The 18385-nt window shown below is 38.0% G+C and overlaps 1 protein-coding gene across 2 annotated transcripts in view; it reads left to right on the top strand.

Moving 5' to 3' along the window:
• Positions 1 to 1900: 1900 nt before the first annotated feature.
• VSNL1 (visinin like 1) overlaps positions 1901 to 18385 on the top strand; it is a 112870-nt gene continuing 96385 nt past the window's right edge. The window contains exon 1 of one of the 2 annotated variants that reach the window (XM_078349925.1): positions 1901 to 2094. The gene's annotated coding sequence lies outside the window, so the exon portion shown is untranslated. Of the gene's footprint in view, positions 2095 to 2382; positions 2611 to 18385 lie in introns of those variants that run through there. The other variant, XM_002758017.5, reaches the window with a different exon arrangement.

Genomic DNA, 18385 nt, shown 5'->3' with positions numbered 1-18385 from the left:
GTGTGCTACTCGGCTAAAAGGCATACCAAAAAGATTAAACAACAACAAAATATTAGAAGCTGAAAAAGATAAAGCTACATAATAGCTGGAGATTAGAAATTAAAATATCGCATTTAGGACACAAACAGCGCTGCAGTGCAAATGGAACTTTAAAAAATCTGCCCGCCCACTTAGACAAGCTGCTTTACAAAAGTGCAGGCATTGAAATCAATCCTATTCTACAACAGAGCATGATTTAAAGTATCAGTCTGGTACATTTTTTCCTAAACACAAGTTGAAAGTAAGTTATGTAAAATCGAACACGGCCACGAAAGAGACTTTCAGGGTGCAATAAATAGGTACATCTCATTGAAGCGGAGAAACGGCATCACGACCCTTTGGGTAGATGCAGATTGCAGTGCAGAGGCTGTTCTGGAGAGAGAAACCAGACAGCCAAGCGTAAAATGCTTTAGTAGGGGAAATGGACCAAAGACGAGAAATTGAAAGCTTTGGAGGTAGTTTTTTTAGCCAAAAAAGGAAAACCGACTTATTCAAAACTGACTTCGCCCACCCCGGCGTCCTAGGAAACAGGAGCAGCCCGGCCAGTCCCGGAGCCCCGCAGCGCAGTGCGCACTGCGGCTCCAGGACGAGGGGCAGGCGCCCGCCAGACTCTAAACGTGTTCGGCTGCCGCAGCGCGCCTCGGCCGCGCGCCCTGGTCCGCATGACTCCGCGCTCCAGGTTTCCGCGGTCACCAACACCGGCGGAAGAGCCCTGCCGGGAGGGGACAACCGCGGGCGGTGTCCCGGGTGTCCCGGGAGTTCCGAGAGTCCCGAGAGCGCGCCCCTCCTCTGCGCAATCTTCCCGAGGCGTCCTGCCCGGGAAGCCCGTTTCTGGGCTCTGGGCTGGCCAGGTTGGCAGGGAATGAGACTTAGACGTCACCGCCTGAGTCCCTCACTTAGCATGAACCTTAAATTGCCACAGACTTGTCTGGCGGAGTTTCTCCTGCTGCCCACTTTAGTAGTCCCAAGTTTGTAGTCAAAGCTGGACTTCTCGACTTGGAACCAGGAGCAGCTGGAGATTTTTCAATTTAGAGCTCATTTGCCACGGCAGAGGCTCTTGGTGTCCCCAGCACTGAACCAGTGGGTCAGCTCTGAAGTTTTCCTGAACGTGATAAGGTGTGTGAAGACGCTGTGCAAATTGTACAGAGCTCGATCTTCATCGCGCCTCCAGAACTTCCCTCTCTTGAAAATAAAACTCCCACCTGAATGTAAAGCCCAGGAGGGAGTTTTGCTAACCGTACTTATTCCCAAAGTATAAAAGAGTGTCTAATAGTATTTGTAAATGCTTCGGTGAATAATTGTCGAATGAGTGCATGTACAATATACACACTTGAGGAAAGTGATCTGGTTGGGGACCTCTGGGAATTCTTCTTGCTTTCCTGGTGGGGAAGCGACCGACCAAACATTTATTGGGCACTACACCTTGTCAAGGCTTCTAGGCTTTGGCAGGCCAGTGGGGAGCCTGGGAGGGCTGGCAAACCTTTTAGCTGTTCAAGGACACAAAGGGGGCTTTATAACGTGGCCTAACCAGAGCCCTTAACCGTGGATTCGCAAAATAGTTTATTCCCGCCCTTTAAATGCCCCCTCCCCGCCAGACGCAAAGCATCTGTTACACTTAAGTGCACACAGAAGGCGCGTGGCTTAGGGTACAAAGGGCAAGAAGCCTCGGATCCAGCTTCCATCAACATACATTTTTCCAACTCCGTTCTGGACTGAGACTGTCGGGGACACTGGGTGCTGGAGGACCCGGCTCCCAGTACTCCTAGCAGAAGACCCTCGGATGAAATGGCCCATGACAAAATCACCATAACCGTTCCTTCAGTAAGCCGGCTAGATGTGCTCACAGCTTGCTGGGAAGTCTTCTCTCGGAGATTTCTGCAGTTTTTTCCTTTACCTTACATACAGCCTGACAAAGGGTGGGCTGGGGGCCGGCTAGGACAGAGAGAGGCAGGAAAAGCGGCTCCACTTGTTCCATCTCGGCCTCTACTTCAGCCACCAGGCTCGGTAACCGCGGGGCGTGGCGAGCCCAACCCGTCCTCCCTCGCGCTCGTCCAGGTACGGGTTGCTCCGGCAGCCGGACTCCCTTTTCCTATCTACTTTCCTTTTGAGTTTCTGCTAAAATCTGGAGACCTGGAATTCACCAGCGGAAACTCCAAGCCCCTCCAACTGAGCATGCGCCATCGCCAGGCGGCTTTTGGTCTTAGGCTCCAGAGTTCTCCTAGCTGGGGCTGCGGAGCTGGGGGAGGAGGGAAGGGAGGAAAGGGGAGGGGGTGCCTGGAGAGGCGGAGGCTCGCGCGCCTGCGCATCCAGTTCCAGGGACCCTAGGTTTTCTATGGGATTCCCAATCTGCAGCAAAGATTTACCCGAGCGTGTTGCGGCAGCGGCTGGGCTTGCAAGGCGCGATCCAAGAGGGATTTAAGCAGCCCAGAGCTCCAGAGAAAAAGAGAGCAGGAGAGAACCACACACAGAGACGGCTTAAGCGTTTACCTGAATTAAATATATATACATATTTAAAAAAGAACTGTTGAGTTTTATCATTTTCGTTAAGTGACCGTGCGCAGCGCTATAACTGTAAGTGGAAAATACAATCTTCATTGCATTTCTGCATGTGTAGTGCAACCAATTGTGAGGAAGATGCTTTGGCTATTGTCACATACTTTGCTTTGCATAGATGTCTAAATGCATGGTGACAATTGCCTTGCTTAATGCTGGCTATCTGAATGTGCTGTTAGTCCATGGGGGATCTTTTGGAATATTGGGGGTGGGGGAAGGAGGAGTGTTTATATGCGGCGTGTTTGGGGGATTGTCTTAGACTAGATTTAAGACAGGTGAAACTGAGATGCTTTCTTAGTTTGTCTTAGACAGATTTAAGTAGCTAATTGACCGATTGTGAAGTTTTCCAGTTACTGATAAAACTATTGAGCGGGTGCAGTCGAGTAGCAACCTGTCATCCGTGGGATTGGTGCACCATTTTTCTCACAGTGGAAGGGCAGCAAAGGTGTTTGCTAAGTAAAAACTGAGTGGAGGAGATGGAAATCATGGTTGATCTCTGAGCGGGATGTTAGTGTTTAAGATCCATGGAGGCAGGCGCAAAATGAGCACATTTCTCTCAGTTTTCAGAAATGAGTAGATAATTTTTTGGTTTTTTGATTTTTCGTCACTATGGTGAATGGGCAAAAAAGGGAAGGATGCTCTACCGCACTGTCGATTTTAAACCGAGTCACAGACTCGGTGGCTGAATGGGGACTGTCAGACCCAAACTAGTTACCTGCCTTTGCATTCCGTGTTCCCCATTGGAATGTAAGGTTGAAAAATGTAAATCCAGGTGTGTTACATTTGGTAGTATTTCTTTAAAGGATAAAAGGTCGTTTTGTGTTTTGAGTTAAAATGTGTTGTTCCTTGCCCAGAAACTGGAATAAGGGTCTTTGCAAGGTCAAACATCGGGTGGAAATCAGATTGCTGAATACCCTCAGGGGTGCGAGAATGTGTTTGGGGAGGGGGAGAGGAGATGCTGATGCTCTCTGCGTGGAGGAAATGGTGAGTGCTCAGCATTGCATGATCAGTGCCCTGTGAGATGCCAGCGTGGGAATCCATTTTTCTAGAGTTGCTCTCCTGTTCATATTTTGGAAACTAAAATAAAATAGAAATGCTGGTGGGTGTAGAAAACACTAAGTATATACTATTTGTGTGTCACTTTCCACTTGAAGGCAAGAGAAGCTGGGGAGTTTTATTTCTACATATTAATAGTTATTTTAATTTCTAAAGGAATTTCAGGTTGAGACAAATTTAAAATTTAAAATAAAAGTGAAAACACATTTTAGCACCCCACTATCATTTAAACTGCCTACGTGTGTGTGTGTTTGTGTGTGTGTGTGTGGAGTAGGGGGTGATCCTGCATCATTGAACAACTTACTCATGAATGCATGCTCATTGAGCCTTGGGTATTTAATAACCCCAGAAAATGCTGCACTGAAGCAGGTTGGCAGAATGGGCATGAGGCAGACAGATGACAAAAAAGCATGGCTAATGCTTGCTGGATTTCCACGAAATAAGCAGATCGAATTTTGGGGATGAAATGAAATAAATTTTCCCTCAAATTGGGTAGGGGGGGTCCATCAAATAGGGCTCTTTGGCCCTTTGATCAGTCCAACCATTTGGAACCCCTCAGAGGAATTTATAATTTATTTAAGTGGTTGAAATTTATAACTGAAAATTTGAGAAGAACCTCTCATTGGAAATTCAAAGTATAAATCATACTGCCTTGTCTATTCCTCCTTTCCTTACTCCAGGGCAGAAGGATTAATCATTTGTCACAATTGAGGCATGCTTCCTGTCATCATTGAGAGTTGGCATCAGTTCGATGAATGGTGCAGGTGTTGGCACTGCATTGATGAAGAGGGGTGTCAGATGAAAAAGGGGAGAATTGGGTATCAAAACTTATAAATGCTTGGTCTTGGAGTAACCTGGCTCATAGGTTGACTGAGAGGATCAAATTAGGCAGAGACGCTGCAGGGTATCTAGTCCAAACCCCTTGCTTTATAGATGAGGAAACTGGAGCCCAGAACCATGGATCCAGAGAAAAGTAAATTAACGTCTAGTCTATGGAATAAACAATTAAAAAGTAATGTTGAGTGGAAATGTTTCCTTCTTTGATTTTCAGCATCCTCAGTGACATTGCTGCAGACTGCAAATAAATGTCTGCTCTCCACCACATCTTTTGAGTTTGTTTCCAGGAGTCCGTTTTTATACCATCTCTTTTCTCTTCCTTGCCTCTCTTTGTCTTGTAAGGTCTCTTTCTCTCTCTTTTTTATTGCCCCTCAGCTCTAATATACCCACCTCACTGGATGCTTAGTCTAGCTTTTCTGGCCTCGTCTGCGTCTCAGTCAATTTCTCTGGAATCCCTGGAGTCTTGGGGGAGCACTAGCGTATCAGAAGCTGCAGTTCCTGTTTGAGAACTGCCCAGGGCCCATTTCCATCCTTTTCCTGCTTTATTCCCTGAAATCCTTCAGGGAATCCAGCCTTCAAAGACACTGCAGTTACAGTCCCACTTTTCTCCCCATCTATCCTCCTCCAAAACTGCTGCAGCTGCAGAGAATAGGACTTCGTGGAGTGATGAAGCTGCAGGGTAAACCCAAAGTGGACTTTGCCAGCTCTCCTCTGGCTCCTAGGAGGCAGAACCCAAATCAGAGATGCCTGTCTCCAGCCTTCCTGGAAATCTTCCATATAAAGCCACCTGCAGAGAACGGAAAGGAAAGGGACTGAAAGACAGAGGGAAGAAGGCTTGACTGGGTTAACCTGAAGTGGTGCTATAAAAGAGAGTAGTGCAGCTTTTTCATCCTTTAAAGCTTGTAAAGCTTTTGCATAGCTTTTCCTCAGGCAGATCTCTTGTTTTATTCTTGCGCAGTTTTTGCTCTCATCTTGCTGGATGAGGACTGCAAACCAGAAGATGACCTGCCTAACTAGCGTTCCCACCTTCCGCCTGTTTTTTTCTCCTTTTTTTTCCTTTCGCTTTCTTTATTTCTTCCTCGTTTTCTCCCTTTCTTCTATAAAAATTTCCTGAGTGTCTATACAATAACATTCCACGCCTCCTAAAAATAATCTGCGCCTTCCTGTTTCTTCTCCAAAAAATGTAATCTTCCAGGCACTCAGAAAGATACTCACAACTACCACAAATGTCCCTTTGGGGAAATGCTAAGGATTCTTACCTGAAAAAAGCAGAGGCATTGGGAAAAGAGGAGCTTGATGATTGGGAGGCAAGGCCTCAGTTAGAGTCTCTTTCTCATTTCAAAGATTAGGTAACTAGTCTCGGAAGTTGTTAAACGCTTTTAAGAAGCCAGGTGGTGAGTTTCTCAACACCCTTACCAATTAATAATTAATTTAACCCCTACTCTGCTGGTAAATCTTTACTAAATTGGGTTGAGCTCTGTCTTGAATAGAGTCTGTATCTAACAAATGCTCGAGTTAGTTAGATGTTACCTGATCTCGATATGCCATTCCAGGCTATTCTGAACACCAGATAGCCTTTGCAGAAGTGAGGGGATTTGTAGTTGCTAAGGGCCCTGCTTTGATTTACTACTCTGAAAATCACCTCCCAATTACATGTGAGTCACATGTGATAGAATAACATTATCGGGAATATTGTCCTGGTCAAGCTACAGATTTTCCATTTGGGTTGCATGTAGTTATGAATTCCAAACATTGTGGAGAAGCTCCCTCGGGAGTTTCACGGAATAACAGTTCAGCATCAGTACCAAACATGTGGTTTCCTAACTGATAACAGCAATGTATTTTCACTGTTCTCAAGGTCTTTTTCTTTGTATTGAGTGATTTCCATGCTGCTAAAATTAATGATTATTTAGAAAAATAGGAAGGCTCTCTCCACGGAAACGATCACATTTAATTAATCTAAGGTTGAAATTGACAATGTCCATCTCCATTATGTATAGTGAATATAAACATATTAATTTTCCTAAAGTATCAAATGGTACACAGCTATATCAAAGAATGATTGATATTTTTACTATCCCAATGGTTAATTCGTATGATTAATAGAATATATGAGCTGGACAGGGTCCATAGAAAACACCTAATCCATCCCTTCAATATATTTTTAAAAATAGTATCTTAAGGAAATTTTTTGTCTTAAAGACATCCCTACAATATAAATTCACTGTCTGAAAAAAAGCAATGATTTTAATAACTTTTTAACATATTTCCACAATATCTGTACAATGTCTTTTATAGTAGAAACTCAGTATTTGTCAATTAAGCATTTGTTCTAATAAGAATCAATTGCATGTACCTTGTTAATTATATCAAGAAATTAAATTTCTACTCAAACCATCTGCATGATTAACATTTCTTTAAATATCTTTGTTAGTAACAAAAAAACTAGATTAAAAATTATAACTGAGTGACAGAGCGAGACCCTATCTCAAAAAAATTTATGATTTATTTTTTGTAAAGATATTAAAGCATTATATTAATACCTCTAAGAGTGCTTTTAAATATACTTACATGCGTATCCTCCTTTTGGTCTCTTAATAAGTAAAAAGATAAAATATTTTTACCTATTTACAAGAATAAGAATATTGATAAGTCAAAGAGGGAATATAAATCCCTCTATGGTAGCTATATGCTCCACTTATTTAGATTATGCTGTCTTGAGCTATGGAATTATTTTAACATGTTCACACTGTGAGGGGACCACAGCATTGCATTTCTCATTTACAGTTTGTTTCTAATGATAACTTAGGCTCTCTTAAGTGAATCAAAATAGTTTGCATTCTCCCAGCTTAGTTCATTGAGAACTTTTACTAATGGAAGGGTCTTGGGGATGCTTTAGAAACTATTTAGTGAATGAAACAGAAATGTAATAGTAAATTACTGAAGAATCTTCAAAGAGGTTTGACACTTTAATAATAAGGTGCCTGTGAATACATTAAAGAGCTGTTCTATACCCCTATCAGCTAACTTAAAGCATGCAGATCTGGTAATTTTCACAATTCTTAAACTCTCTCTGGATTTCTCCACTGCTTTACTTTATTTACTGCAGTCCTAACACAGACAACCTGCTGTGTAACCATCAATTGTTTATTCTTTTTTTAAATGCATGGTAATTCCAAGGAGTTGTTGGATTATTTCCAGGTGAACATTCTATTTCCTTTTGTTCCAAATTATAATTAAGACTTGGAGTACTCTCATTCACCAAGTGGCCTTCAAGCTCAATGAATCTAATAAAGTAATTGCTGAACTTTTTATAGAAAGTAGATCTCTTTTACTTAAAAAAGATTTTATTTTTATGAGGCATTGCTCATAAAAAGCAAAGTGCTAACAAATCAGTTAAATTTATTTGCAATTATTATCAATCCATAGAATGAATCTTATTCATTGTTCCTTATATAGTATTTTCCTAAAAATAGAAATCTCTCACTTTTCAAGTATATTTTTTCTCCTTTTTTTGGATCTTGTTTATCACTTCTTAGGCTCTGAAAGACTATGAACTTTTGAGGAGCTGTATGTAAATAGTTTTTGGGTTTTCTTGGCAAATCATTAACATGTTAAATGTACTTTGAACGCTGGGTGAATTTTTTTCAATGTAAATCAACAGATCCTAATATTTCTGTTATCTTATATTTTAGAATCTTTTCGCAATTTAAGATTTCTTGAAATAGTAAACCCTGGTGCTACAAGGGTCTAATGTTTTATATTTTGCTTTGGTTTTAGTAATTTGTGATTAGTGTGTTTATTTCTGATTTCTTGAAGTCCAATTTTAAATTTTGAGTAAAATGTCCCATTGGAGACCCATTAAGCATTATTAATAAAGCTGAAATGCTTATTAATATTTTGCTTTTAATGTATCAAGTAGTGCTGCACAAGGCTCACTTTCAATCAGCAAGTTCTGTTTGCTGAAAATTTTGGCACTTGATGTTATGAGTTAATGGAAGACTATCAGTTTTGTTAATTCCAGAAGTTCAAGAGTTTCTATAACTTTATATGAAGTGTTTGATGTTTCCTTTCTTATTCATGAAAAATTTTATAAAAAATGAAAAGAAATTGTGAAATAAACTTAAATCATGTTCAAAATTGTTATTCTTTTAAATGATTATAAAGGTATTTATTCTTCAGAATGAGATGAAAACCACTAAACTATTATTCTTTCCTCATTTTTAGTTTGTGAATGGGAAAACTTCTGTGATTTCGGTTAGCTCAGAGAAAATTATGAGAGGAAAAATAAACAACAGTTTTTAAGCTAGATATATTAATACTTAGACAAAAATTCCCACGTCCATAGTTTATTACTTCTGTGACCTTGAATAAGTTGTTTAAAATCTCAGCCTCAGTTTCTAATAGTAATTCACAGGATTCTTGAACAAAAAATAGAAGATTATATACGTAAAAAATATAATGGCTTATTATTGAAAATGTACAATAAATAAGTTATCCTTATCATTAGCATCCGTTTCATCAGAAATCAATTGCTCATAAGCCACTTTGGTCAAAATTGAAGCAATCTCCATTCTTTGCAGAACTTCTGAATAAGGAGTCAAATAGTGAACAGTTTATAGTGCTTACTCTATGTTATAAAACTTAGATTTATTGAGTAAATGTGCCAAGAACTGTGTAGGCACTGTAGAACAAAATTCAGTAAGATACAGTCCCCACCTTCAATGAGGAAGACAGATAAATGCAATTTTAAGTCAAGTGAAATGAAAAGGTGGTATAGATGCACAGAATTATTTCACTAAAAATTGCTGCACTAAGACTTCAAGTTTTCTGTTTCTCTTATTCCTTTAAATGCATCCCCTTTCTACTATGCCTTTACTTTATCATCCTCACCCTACCATACAGTGCCAGCATATAATTGAGACCAGAATATGGAACTGAAAGGAAATTTTTAAGTTTATTTCCTTATTGGATATATTTTAAGGTTATCTATGAATTACTGTTCAGTGTAGCTGAATAACATGTCCCTTATCTCCCTTCTCCCCCAACCTGCACCTACAGTTGATCATTGAACTTCAATGAAAACATTTCAGGAGCCCTGCCTTTTTGGTTAAATATTATACTGCAATACTTCTATCTTTTAATACTTTCCAAAAACAGTATTTCTATCTGATACTCTCCCCACACCTCCTCTGTTTTTCCAACCCATTTCATGACTAATCAATCTTTCAATGTGTGTCTGTGGGAAGAGTCTTCTATGAGCTACTCTGTCATTCTTTTTTCCCAGGCTTTTATAATAAAGAAAAGATACCTTTCAACTGTTCTTTCCTACAGAACCAAAAAAATGTTTCTAGCCCCTCTCCACATTTCACCCACCCCCACCCCCACACACATTAAATCCAAAATGGTCTTACTGTTTTCAACTCTTCAAAGAGCCTTTTCAATTTCCTTCAGGTTTTCCCCACTTCTTCCTCTATTTCTTGCCAAATATACTAGGAAATTTCAGGTATATTGTTAATCTGTAGATTAAAAAGAGCATCATTTTCTCTCTTTGAAGTCTATAAAACTTGCATCTAAATTCTGAGTTCCTTTTGTATAATAGGACAACTCCTGGATGATTCGGAGAATTGAGTAGGGATTTTGGTTCTAATTAATCTTTTGAGTTTATTTTCTCACTTTAAAAATAGGGAGAATATAGTTATCTTAAATGAATGTTGAAGACTTAATATAGTAATGTTTATATAGCACCTGAGCTTGGAACATAAATAATTCCTTCTCCCCGTAAACACCCCAATCTTCTCTCCTGCCCACCTCTTCTCTTTTCTGACCACCCTTTCAGTCTGCATTTCACCATTTCTTCTGAGCTAGTGTTCTAGGTGTCCTGCTGCATTTTTTTCCAATTTTTTCCAATATTTGTCCTAATTGGCTGATAGTTAAATAATAGGTAATATACACATATCCCAGGTAGCATGGTGAATGAACAACCCTCCCCAACTCCATTAATTCTGTGGTGCTCTTCATAAATAATGTCAGAGGACATTTGACAACCCTTAATTGTCTTCTGCTTTTTATCCTCTCTTTTCCTTTACCTTTTCCCCCAAGGTGCCCTAAGCACCTATAAAACACTCCAGGAGACGCGTATACCTCGACTTTTGTGCAGGATCTGGCAATATCACTTGCTTATCTTTTGTTTATCAAATATATGCTTCTCAAGTAACACCAAGTAAATGGCAGAAAAGGGAGGCCATACACACAACACGTGTTGCAGAACATGTTCAGATCAGGTTTAGCCTATCAGAACCTTCATTTGCTGAGTGTTTGTAGACGTGTGCACTAAAGCAGACTGGCCAAGTGCAGAGAACGGTACTCAAAGTAGGGGTGAGGTAGAGAATCACATACATCCAGATAGATAGATACACACACACACACCTACATGATATATACACAATATGTTCAATGTACTGTAATAGATTGTTTTGTATAATTTTAAGCAAAATATTTAAGAGTAATAGCTTTATAACAAATCATTACTTTTAAGACAGCATTGAAAAGGAAGGCCTGTTGAAAATTTCTCATTCTAGATCAAGTGCATAATTGAAAGGAAGGATGGTTTAAATTTGGTGGTAAGAATATGTTAAGCTTTGAAAATTTTCGGGGTTTTAGAAATATGTCTTTAAAGAAACAGAGTTTTTTTGGAAACACTTCTTTTGAGGGAAATTCTTACTATATCCCACTCTTAGATATTCCCAGCGCTCATGTTAATAATAAGTCTGAGTGGTCCTGTGATAAAGACCATCGTGTCTGTTTAGCTTTGATTAATTTTATATTTCCAAACCTGTTTGCACAGGAAACTTATGTGAAAATATACTTATCAACATTTCATTGCAGTTCTGAAGAACCTAGTTAGAAAAACTGCTTTAGAAAGACAAAAGCTGAACTATGTAATGAAAAGTACAGACTTAAGAGTCATTAGATGTGTGTTTTAGGCATCACATCTGTGCTTTCGGCCTCATAGTGTGTAGCCTGGAAGACTTTTAACTTCTCTGAGTTTTAGTTTCCTCAAGTGAGAATAAGTATATTACTTACCCTTTCTAGTTAGGAGTTATTGTGAACATACTCTGCAGATTGCATAATAGCATGTGACAGTAAAGAATTTGTTGTTCTTACCATTCGACTTTAGAATTTTAGTTTTGAAAAAAGGTAATCTAAGAATCAAATTATTGATCTTCTGCAAATTATTATATTATGGTTATAGCTGCTAAAATAAGTCCCCTGTCTTTAAAATAAAATTATTTTAAAGTAAAATAATCTGGAAGGAAAAGCCTAAATTATGGAAGGCTTGAGACACATCTATATCATTTAAATTTTCCTCTGGATTTCTCATGCTGTAGTTGTAGAACTTGAACCCACAATCATTTCTCAGTGGTGTGAGCATGTCTTGGCTTCTGAAGCGACCCTGTGGAAACAAAAGCAACCACAGTCAAGCTCATGTGCTTGTTCTAGCAGGGAAGCTTTGGAAATAAGATTTTCATCCTACTGGGGTTAAGAGAAGCCTACGAGAGTAACTGGGGCTTTCCTTCCAGGAATTAGCATGCATATACAGATCCAAACAATGTAAGGACAGTAAGACCAACAGGAGACACTAAGAGACCCACATATGCATGCAAACACAGAGTACCTTATCTAAGGTACTCTGTCTTAGATAAGCTCTCAAACTCATGAACAGAGATGAGTTCTCTTCAAATACTATGGAAATCACTTTGCAGGAGCTGTTCTGATTATGAAAATCTGACCCTTCCATAGATATCCTAACCCAGTCATCCTAAAGTTACTTCTCAGTCCTCTTAGCACATCTGAACTTATAATCACTGTATACATGCCAGCTCTCACATAAAACTGAAAATTTCTTGAGGAAAGAAATCATGTCTGATACATGTCTAAGTCCCTTTTAGAGAGCTGTATCCCTGAGACCAGCAGAATAGGTGGAGCAGTAAGTCAACTGTGCATTGCCCCATCAATAAATTGTGGAGTATGGAACTTCTTCCCAGTCACGAGTTGTTAAAGAGTTCTCAGACACCCCAGGATAATGACAAAGCATTTGGGCATCCGACTCACAGAGTGCCAGGTTACACAGGCACCAGCAAAGACCTTGTCCATTTCCTGTATAATCCTGTTCTCGGTCCCCTCCCTAGAAGCAGCAGAGCAAATAATAGAAGAGGGAAGCAAGCAGAACAAAAGAACAGATTACCCCCTCTCCCCACTGCTAGATTGAAATCCTAGTTCAAAATTGTGCTGAAAAAAAAACAGGAAAGACTGAACTGGTGTAGAAGAAATGTATATTTTAATTAGACTAAACTTTTTAATGTCTAGAAACAACCACTTTTCTGATACCTAAAAGTGACTGAAAAAATATAAGTCAGCCCAAGATATCATCTTGGGATGGGGAAGGGAGGCATGCTAGAGCATATCTGTGGCAGTGATGAAGAATAATATAGCCAATACATTTGATAAACTGGCTATACAAGGAATAATATAAAATATAATATAATATAAAATAACATGTGATTCATTCTGAAAACAAGAGGCCTTGGCCAGAATTGGTATAGGTATTAGAAAGAAGAAATCCATGTGAACTGGAAGAGGGCAGAGGAAAGTAATCTAGATCCAAGTCACCAATGGCTTAGGAGAAACTGGGAAAGCTGACATTCATCCAAAGAGGTGCTCAGTAGAAGACCATATACATAGAACATATACCTATATCATTCATCTTTGGCTCTTAGTCAAAGTTGAATTATTGGAAGTTATCTCTAGGGTAGGTCTCAAGAGCAAGTAAATGAAAGCAGAGATCACTTATACCTTATAATAATAATAGCTAGCAATTTTGTAAAAAAAAAAACAGCATGTACAGTGCACTGCGTTGGATACTTACACACGTTACATTACTTACAGCTTTGCAAGGTAAGTGTCTGCAAGGTAACTTCATTTATGACTAAGAAATTGTGTCTCTGAGATGAAAGTAATTTGCCCAAGGTCACATGATATTAAGTGATAAATGTGTTGTTTAAACCCAGAAGTTCTACCAAACTACAACCAATCTACAAACATCTTATTATTTTTTAATTTTTTTATTAGGGAAAGGATACATATTTGGAGAGAATAATACAATAAACCCCATGTACACATCACCCAATGTTAGTAACAAGGCCACTTTGTTTCATTTCTGTCCCCATTCTTCCTCTCTCTAATGGGTTAATTTGAATGAATTAAGACATAATCATTTTGTGTATAATAATTTACATATATCAACAATACTATTAACACAGCAAAAAAATTACCCAATATCCTCTTGTAAATATTTTTTGTTCAAATCTTGTAAGTTTTCAAATCTTGTAAGTATTTTAATAGTTTATTTGAATATATTCAGGGTGTCAATTAAGTCTATACTTCTCAGTTGCCGAAAAGATTGCAGCCTGTTTGTATGAGACATGACTGCATCTCACTAGAAGTATATCGTGGCTTAAAGAGTTGTGGCTTTAAAGTTAGGCCTTATCACTCTGAACAAGTTGTCTAAATATTGGAAAATGAAAATTGTAGCCCTGAGATTAATTGTAAGGATAAACATAACGTCTTTGAAAGTGCTTAGAACAGGTCTCTGGCATATACAAGATCTTCGGTGAATGTTAGTTTCCTGTAATAAGAAGGGGAGGGGGGAAAAGAGAAATAGAGAGAGAGAGAGGGAGGGAGGAAAGAAAAAGGAAAAATGGAATAGTAGGTCAAGAAGCTTGGCTTTCTTATTAAGAGGAAACTTCTTGAAGTGCTTTGGCAACTGATCCTTTGAGAACATTCCCATTTTGTTCCTGGATGGAAATTTGACCACAGTTGTGCCAAAGTGGCTAATGACTAATTGCTCTGAATCTTCCCCACTGACATGTTTATAGCTTTGCAGAGTTTCCCATTGGAAAAGGAAGGAAAATTTGCGACTTCAAAATTATCTCAAATTCAGAAAAATTACAATATTATAAAATATCTTTAATTTCATGCCAATTAAAATATGCCAAACATTGTATTAGCAGTGATTGCTGTTACTGCAGAGATAACATAATTTTAAAAAACAAATAAGGACAATTAATCTGATTCAGATCTGAATTTGCTTTGTTTTCATATGAACTTGGGCAAGTTACTTCATTCCTCAAAGTCTGGTTCTTAGGGTGTAAAATGAAAGTTTTGAAAAAAAATTTAAAGATCAGATATCAGCAACATGGGAAAACAGAAGAATACTGGACTATATGTCAGAATCAAACCTGGATTCTAATCCCACTACTTAACATCTTCATGGCCTTAGCCAAATAATTTAATCTCTCTGAGCCCCAGTCTTATTTGTTAAATGCATATTATAACCTATCCCACAAAATCGTTGTGAGGACTAGAAATAATGTTCATTAAATGCTTAGCAGAACACTTTCTTTTATTTGACACTCATTGATGGTTATTATTTGTTTGTTTTTAATAAAGAAGTGGTAGTATTTAGTGTCCTCGATTCAATAGCTCTTAATTTAAATTGAGAAGTTAAATAAATTCATAATGAGGAGTAGGGAACTGAGCATAACCAACAGGCCACCTTTTGCACTGGGTAGATCTAAAACCATGTATGAAGTTAATGGATACTTTCTGTAGAACAATGGGTAGATGAATTCAACACACTGTATTTATAAGGGCTCATAGCACAATGACAGTATACTGCTTATGACTACTTATTTAGAAGAAAGTAAAGTGAGCAGCTTCTACGTTATCTGAGAATCACCTCCTCAAATGCCAACTGGAGATTGCTGGTAAGCAGTATCCAAATCTTTGTAATAGATCTAAAGATTATACATCCGTAAATGGAAATTCACTGAGAGATGACATAATAGAGGGAAGGCTAAAAATCCACAGAATATTCCAGCTGTCTTCTTTGGATTGTGATTATTGCTTCCCACAATAGATAACTAGGAATAAAGTCATTTCTTTGAATTCGTATCTAGATTAGATACCACTGATTGTTATCATGGTGATTGAGATCACCTCATTGTAACAGTGAGAATATTCATGTTGTGGTTGTCTAGGATTAGGTAGACTGCATAATTTTTTTAATAATTAAATAAAAAAGACATTACTTTTCTTTTAGAAGACTTTTTTTTAGCTTTATAAACTCATTTAACAAAACTCTAAGAACTAGAACTAAAGAGGGCTGCTATTGGCATTCTAGGTAATTCATTAATCAGATACTTGGTTCTTCATGTGGCTATTCTATATAACAGCTCTTAAGTGTGCGTCAGTGAGGGTTGGGAATTTGCCTCTTTTAAGTAAAAAGAATAATATTCACTCACTGTGAAAATTTAAAAAACAAAACAGAAAAAAGAATAAAAATCACTTGCAATCTATTACTAAGTTATGTTTTCTTCCATTTTCAATATTGTTTTCTAAATGAGACTGCTCATTTCTTTAAAATTTATATTCTACAGTTTCCTTAACATAATAGCAGAAACATGATCTTTTCAATCAAAATTCTTTGCAAACGTATTATTTAAATACTTGGATTACACTATGACATATATATGAACAAGATTTAGCTCACTGTTCTCTTATTACATTTTAACTTTTAAAATACCACTTAAAAGAACATCTTTGTTCACATAACTCTGACTACAGGCTATATAGTATCATCAGCATAGATTTCTGCCCATCTCTAGCAGAGTGAGAAATTTGAATGTAGGTTTGCTGTACAGCTGGCAGAGGCATGGGCCCTAGAGAGTAGTAGGCCTGAGGGGTCATAACACTTAGAACATTGAGGAAAATTCATCTAAATTAGTTAGTAATTCTCAGGGCCAGCTTTATGAACAGATGGCTGTATTCTTTTCAGAAACTCTGAAAAGCCTCTCCTAATCAAAACCTACCAGCAATTGCCCAAAAGTTCATTATTTCTGCCACCGTTTTGGAGCAGAAAACAGAAAAGAGAGCCAAATCTAGGCTGAGATCCTGAAGCACTGATTTATACAGTTTTTATGCCATGTTTTACCTGTATGATCATTGCTACTACTGCTGTCACCATCGTTATTATTATATTTATCTTTATCTTTTTCATCATATCCAGTAGTAGTTTTTCTACACAGTCTGTGATTCCTAGAAAGTAGACTCAGGGCCTTATTAATCTTTGAATTTCTCAGGATTCTGTATACCTAAAGAGTCCTGAGGGAACATCCTTAGGTGCTTTAAAACAGAATTCACTCATTTATGTTTTAGCGAAAATACATTTCTGATCATTTTTTCTTGAAAGAGAGTTTTGTTAAAACAAATAGAAGGCTTTTGGGTTCCCAGGAGGTAGTGAATAACAAATCTCATTTGTTCAGTTTGTCCTGTCTCTTCCCAGCCCCAACCCTACTGTGATACTTCCAGGAAGCTCTTAACCCATAGGATTTTTTCTCACTCATATAGCAACCATTTCTTTTGCTTCTGCTGTATGCCAGAAATTGAATTTAGCCCCAGAGACACAAAGATCCTTAAGAAAAATATCTTTTTTCAAGAACTCCATGGTCTAAATCAGGAGCTAAATGAAATGGGCTAGGTATTACATGAGTGTTTAAATGATGGTATTTTGACCAAGCAGAAGACCTGACTAATTTCTTTGTCTTTTAAAACATGGCATTAAACAAAATGGTCAATACAAACACATCCATGGTTTTATGTGGTTCAGGATCCATGAGTTTAACACCCCAGGTCTAAAAAAAACTCGTGGACTCTGACTTTTACTTCCATTTTAAGTGTAGTTTTTAAAAGATCTTTGTAATAAATGCAGGCAGTGTCCATATACCAGTGAAAATCTAACATTAGTGAACCCCTGCTTTTACATCAATTATTATAAGAACCATGTGTATTCAGTTGAACAGCCATATATGGGTAGAATCTAATAAAAGGAAGTAAATTATTAAATATGCTGGTTCATAACTTCATAAATCAATTAGACCATTAAAAGTCATTGGTAGGCAGACATCATGATAGAAGGAAAATTGTGGCTGTAGTATCACATAGACCTTAATTCAAACCCCTACATCAGAAGCTGCGTGGCTTCTGATTTCTTGCCTGCGAAGCAGAAACTGTTAAGTCTATTTCGCCTAGTCCTTGTAAAGATTAGATGGGATTGTGCATAGTGCTTAGTGCTTAGTGCTTAGTGATAGAGCTGGGGATAGGGTAGATGTGCAAAACCAGATAGTTACCATTGTTTACAATGCTATGTGTATAACTAAGTCCCATAGTTCTTTCCAGGACTTATTCACATTTAAATAAAGCTCTGAGACTGAACATTTCTTGTCTAGTTCACCAGTGTATTATTTTCAAAGCCCAGTTCAGTGCTTAACATTCTATAGATGCTCAATACATATGCATTGCATGAATCAAAGGACACCAAATGATCTCTAAGAAATGGAATAGAAGGTGAGAATTTCTGGCCACAGGAGAAAGATATTTCAGGGGCAAAAGGAGCTTACATCTGCCTGAGTTTAGTCATTTAAGGTCTTTCCACTTTTCACAGATTATTATACTTTAGAACATCCAGGTGTCCCAAAAGTTCCTTCAGTTAATCCAGCAAAGGAGAAAGAGGAAGAGATGGCTTTTTATTTTTAAGAATGTCAAGTTTGTGAACAATCATTAGCACATTTCACTCTGCCAAGTGCTTTACATGCATACTACCCCACTCATTTTCACAACAATCCAATGAAATAAATCATATCCCCACTTTACATGAAGAAATTGATATAGAAGTGGAGTAAGTTGTCTAAAATCAGGGTTTTTAGTCTCTAAAATCTAAATTGGATTAGTGCTCTTTTTACTCACTTCACCTTGCTTTTATATTCCCTATGTAGCTTTT

This window comes from Callithrix jacchus, chromosome 14, assembly GCF_049354715.1.
Source record: "Callithrix jacchus isolate 240 chromosome 14, calJac240_pri, whole genome shotgun sequence".
NCBI lineage: Eukaryota > Metazoa > Chordata > Mammalia > Primates > Cebidae > Callithrix > Callithrix jacchus.
The sequence above is the reverse complement of the archived record's forward strand: the minus strand, read 5'-3'. Positions and strand labels throughout refer to the sequence as shown.